Genomic DNA, 6,000 nt, shown 5'->3' with positions numbered 1-6,000 from the left:
TTTCAATATATGTGCATATTACTTCTCTCCCTGTGTCTGTGTTTCACACGTGAGTATATCTAAGCCAAGGAGTTTAGCTGGATTTAGAATCACATTGATTTTTAACAGAAAACACAGAGAAGAAGCTGAGTTTATCTCAGGGAGGCAGGGTAAGCAGCCTCTGTTTCCACAGCTGGTAAAGCATGACATTAATATGACAAACACAGGGTTCTTAAATAAAGCTGAACGCATTATTAGAAAAATTAAGTGTATGTTTAAGGACCTCACAATTTTTGTTTCTCTAAACATGCTCTTCTCCAGCTTTGCCATAGCAAACATTTATTGAGCTGTTACAGTGTACTAGCCATTCTTTTAAGATATCTCCATGTATAAACTCATGTAATCCTCACAGTAACCTCATGAGTGGTAGATAGGTATTTCCTCATCTCCAGATAACTCACTCCAGGGTAGCAGGTAACTTACACAGTGAGGAAGTCTGTCTCTGGAGCTCTGGCTTTAACTACAATGCTGTATCTTGCCCCATGAAACTGGGCATAAGAATAGGGTAAGGATATGCTTAAAAGTGTCCACGCATGCATGCTCAGTAATGTCTGACTGTTCGCCACCTCGTGGGCTGTAGCCCATGAGGCTCCTCTGTCTATGGAATTTTCCAGGCAAGAATACTGGAGTGGGTTGCCGTTTCCTTCTCCAAGGGATTTTCCTGATCTGGGAATTGAACCCACGTGTCCTGTGTCTCCTGTGTTGCAGGCAGATTCTTTACCTGCTGAGTCACCTGGGAAGCCCATGCTTACTACATTCTTACCCTATTCTGAGCCATCATTGTGTCTTATCTGGACCAGTGGAATAGTTCCCCAATGATTTCTGCTCTCTTTTTTGACCTTTGCCCTCATCTCCCACAGGCTTTGGTACACAATATTGTCAGATTAGCTCATTTTTTTTCTCCTCTTTTAAAACCTTCCTCTATCTCAACTATGCTTAAAATAAAGGCTTTGCAATAGATTTCAGTGTTACTTTGGCACTGTCTAGAGACACTGATGCTATAGTTGTTTTTGGTTGTTATCTCTTAGGGGTAGAAATACCACTGGCATCTGATGGATAGGGACCAGGGATGCTGCTAAACATTCTACAATGCACAGGCTATAATCCCAAAACAAAGAATAATTCAGCTCATAATGTCAGTGGGGTTGAGGTGAGAACCCCTGTTCTATGTTGAGCATAGCAACACATTCAAAGCTACGAACATCAGGACCTAGTATTTAAGAGTTCCTGGGCTTCCTTCAAAGTGCCATGGGGACACAGCATCTACTAGGCAGGAACATAAACCAGGTCTCACTCTAGCATGGAGGGGGGAGCTCTCTCTAGATTGGAGACCTTTGCTCTGATCTGAGACTGAAATCCTGAGATCTAGCAAGTGGTGAATTGAATTTTGAAGTGTGATGAGTAAGTAGAACAAACATCACAAACATCATAAATGAAAGGCTGTTGCTTCTCTGACCTTAGGAAGACCTGCTTTTCTCCTGCTTCCTGTGGTTCACGATCACCACTTAGATTAATTTAATGTCCCCATCCTTGCTGAAACAGTAAAAACTAACATGGCAAAACCTTTATATGATGATCAATTTTAGTAACATCCTGCATCATAAAATAATACAGTGTTAGTCACTTAGTCAAGCTTCCCTGGGAGCTCAGTTGCTAAAGACTCCACCTGCAATGTGGGAGACCTGGGTTTGATCCCTGGGTTGGGAAGATCTCCTGGAGGAGGGCATGGCAATCCACTCAAGTATCCTTGCCTGGAGAATCCCCATGGACAGAGGATCCTGGCAGGCTACAGTCCATGTGGTCTCAAAGAGTCGGACATGACTGAGCGACTAAGCTTAATATAAAGAAAGGTTGGAACATATTTTTAAATTTAAAAAAATCTATGGACACCAAAGGGGGAAAGGAGGAGGGGTGGGATGAATTGAGAGACTGTGATTGACATATATACACTATTGACCCTATGTATAAAATAGATAACTAACGAGAATCAACTGTACACCACGGGCAACTCTACTCAATGCTCTGTGGTGACCTAAATAGGAAGGAAAAACAAAAAAGAGGGCCCATATGTTGACTTATAGCTGATTCATTTTTTTGTACAGCAGAAACTAATACAATATTGTAAAGCAACTATACTCTAATAAAAAAATAATAAATCTAAAAGAAAAAAGGAAAAGAAAGAAAAAGAAGTTAAAATTTCACTACTTAGAAATAACCACTGATAATACTTTTGTGTGTGTATGTGTATGCATGCACAGGTGATATTTTATCACGAACTTTCTCTCATGTCATTAAATTTTGAAAACTGTTGTTTAATATTCTATCATATTACAATGCATATATGCTAAGTCACTTCAGTCATGTCTGACTCTTTGTGACCTTATGGACTGTAGCCCACCAGGCTCCTCTGTCCATGGGATTCTCCAGGCAAGAATACTGGAGTGGGTTCTGCTTCCTCCTCCAGGGGATCTTTCAAGGCATCAAACCCACATCTCTTGTGTCTCCTTCATTGGCAGGTGGGTTCTTTACCACTAGCGCCACCTGGGCAGTATATTGACATTCAGATTCTTCCTAGTTTTCTTCACTGAGATTGATAACATCCACTTCGCTGATTGGTTCAAACTAATAGGAGACATCTTTTATTCAATAAGCATTAATGAGATATTTTCTATGTGCCAAACCTGGTACAAAGTGCTGTGTATAAGAGATGAATAATAAAGGATTTCTCCATTCAAGATGAATTACCTAGAAGTGGTGAGTATTGTGAGGGCAGAGAGTAGATGAGAAGTTGGTACCAGCTTCTGAGGAAGCTCCTGGAAGTCACCTGTTTTGGTATCAAGCATAGCAATCTAAACTGTTCGCAAAGTCCTCTCTGTTCTCAGTGTCCTTCCTCTAACCCAGAAACCTCTCACTTTCACTGAGCCCCACTCCTCTGCCTATCCAAAGGGTATATTCACCTCTAAATTCCTGCACTGAAAACTATCCTACATGGGTTTTGTACAGCCTTCTAAGGCTTCCATAATAAATACCATAAACTGGGTGGCTTAATTGTTAGCCATTCAGTCGTGTCCAACTTTTTTCGAAACCATGAGCTATAGCCTGTCAAGGCTCCTCTGTCATTGGGATTCTCCAAGCAAGACTACTGGAGTGGGTAGCCATTCCCTTCTCTAGGGGATCTTCCCCACCCAGGGATCGAACCTGGGTGTGCTGCATTTGGAGGTGTATTCTTTACTACTGAGTCACCTACAGATTCAGTCCATAGTAGGTTACCTGGAGTGTATTTCTTTTGTGATCAGTGACCCTTTAATTTTATTATAAACAAAAAATGTATTCATGCACAGTTTAGATAATTTGCTATCAATTTAGTATATATTTTCCCTTTATTATCTCATAGACATGAGTCATGTTATATATTTTACATATCATGTATTTCACTTTAATATTGATTTGTGTGTTTATGCCACAGACATTTATAAATTTCTATGCTGGTTGCCATGGCGAGTGGTAGAGAGTAAGTGGTACTAAGCAACAAGTAGATATCTGGAATCCGAGTTTACGGAGCTCAGAACCTAATTTAAACGGGAGTTCTTTTCCACGTTCTACTATTACGCAAATGCTTCAGTGAACATTATTTACATGTATCTCTGCACCCAACTGGTGTCTTTGTTTTAAGAATTGTGTGGGTATGTGTGTGTCTACAGACTAGCATGTACTTTCCAGCTTCATTCATACGTTGATCCTTAGCACCATTAAGACCGTCATTTTCTTGGGTAAGGGATTCATGACCCATTAATCTTTAAAAGGCCCCCACTTTGAATTCAGGGTCTCACCCCTGATAGGCATTCTATGATGCTGCCTGAATGAATGGTAAGATAAGGCGCATCCGAGGAAGATGTGGATGTTCCTATCTTAGAGAGCTCTGCTTTTGTTCTGTGACTCAGTCATTTTGGCACCCCATGGACTACAGCCCACCAGGCTCCTCTGTCCATGGGATTCTCCAGCCAAGAATACTGGTGTGGGTTGCCATTTCCTCCTCCAGGGGACCTTCCCAGATCAGAGATTGTACCCACATCTCCTGCATTGGCAGGCTGGCTCCTTATTGCTGAGCCGCCAGGGAAGCCCCTCAGCAAGCTCAGGCTGCCACAGAAAAGTACCGCAGACCGGGTGGCCGATGCAGAGATGCATGCTCTCACAGGAACGGAGCTGGGAGTTCCCTATCGGTGCGGCAGCATGGCGGTGTTCTTCGGACAAAGGCCCTCTCACTGGCTCGCTATTGCCCATCTTCTCCATGCCTCCTCACCTGGCAAGGGAGAAGGAGAGAGCTGGAGAGACACACACACTCGGAAAGAGAGAGGAACTCTAGTGTCTCCCCTTCTGAGGGCATGAATCCCAGTGGATCAGGACCTACACTTACGACTTCATTTTTCATTTTACTTCAGTAAAGGCCCTAACTCCAGATATAATCACATTGAGGGTTAAGCCTTCAATATGCAGATTTTGGGGGGACACACACTTTCAGTCCCCAGCCATACCCATTTTACAGATGGAAAATCGGGACTGTGACAGTGTATCATCTGTGCTTTGTCCGCCTACCTGCTGACTCGCTCTGATTGGGAGTAGACACCTGAAGCCTGATGGGGAGATGGTTCTGGAGCCACACCTGTCTCAGAAGAGAGCTGTCCTGTATGAATCTGTTAGTCATGTGTGTGTGAATATGGAACAAGAAGTAAGAGTCATCACTGTGCTTGGCAATAAGCAGCATTACCTTAATTTTGAATACTCGTAACCTGCAAGGCCAGACTGACAGACAGCTGGAGAATTTAGTTTACAAGGGTGCAGTTAGTTTCTGTTTGAAACAGCTTCAGTGTCTTTTTTTCTGCTACAATCGTCTTCTCTCCATTTTCTCTAATAATGAAGATTCAGACAGTTCTTCATTCTACAATACATTTCAAAATTTTTTAAAATTTTTCATCGGTGAAATCACAGTGTTAAAGAAAGTAGAGGACCCTTAAAGATTAGCCAAGTTTATGATTTTAAAAAATAGTGAAAACATTTTGTCAAAGAAATATTATTAGAACTCCATATTTTATTTTAGAGGTAGTGAAACCTTTTTGTTGAGACATGAATAAAACTCTAAACATTAAAAAAAAGGAAAAGCAGAGCTGATGAGGGCAAAGATTTCCCTTTGCCATTGCCAGGCCCCTGGAAACATGTCCAAGAAACCCCAGCATTCCATGAAATGTGGTTTATAAAACACCGAGCCAGCTCACCCTCCTTCTTCAGCTGAGAGAGGCACAAATTACTCGCTGAAGGTCACAGAGCCAATAAACAGCAGGGCCAAGCACACGGCTCTGGCTTCTTGATTCCTAAACCTGCTTCTCATACACAGGTGTTGAAATATTTTAAAACGTCATCTGTGACTTTGAGACACCAGGCTCTTCTGGAACCATAACTGAATTATGTAGGCACGTGAGATTTCCTGAAATCCCAAAGAAAACAAAGGGAAATTGGAAAGGCGCTGTGGGATTGACTGCAAACAATTGAAATTCTTCTCAGTTAAATATCGAGATAAAAGGCCAGGACAAGCACCATTCTGCAAAGAGGAAAAATGAAAAGTCAAGTCAGAAAGCTTTACAGATGTCGATATTCTGCCGAGAAGACTTAGTTCCAGAAGAAAAGGAAAGTTACGGTTTCTGAACACATAGCTGTGTTTGGTTCCAGTAGAAATGCCCTGTCTGACTCTGGCTCAATGCGGTATGGGTTTAATGAATATTTCAGAGGTCCTTACACAGCAGAAGAGCTTAGAGGTCAAGAGGCCTGTCCATCACCTCATGGAGGAATCCTGTCTATAGCAACTCACATTCAGTTATGCCTTCAAATGTCATGACTCATTGGCCGCCTCTGAAAACAAGCAAGACCATATATATAAAGAGAGAGATTTAGAAAGAGGATAAAGGAAAA

This window comes from Ovis aries, chromosome 6 (genome assembly GCF_016772045.2).
Source record: "Ovis aries strain OAR_USU_Benz2616 breed Rambouillet chromosome 6, ARS-UI_Ramb_v3.0, whole genome shotgun sequence".
NCBI lineage: Eukaryota > Metazoa > Chordata > Mammalia > Artiodactyla > Bovidae > Ovis > Ovis aries.
This window is presented reverse-complemented; position numbering follows the sequence as displayed.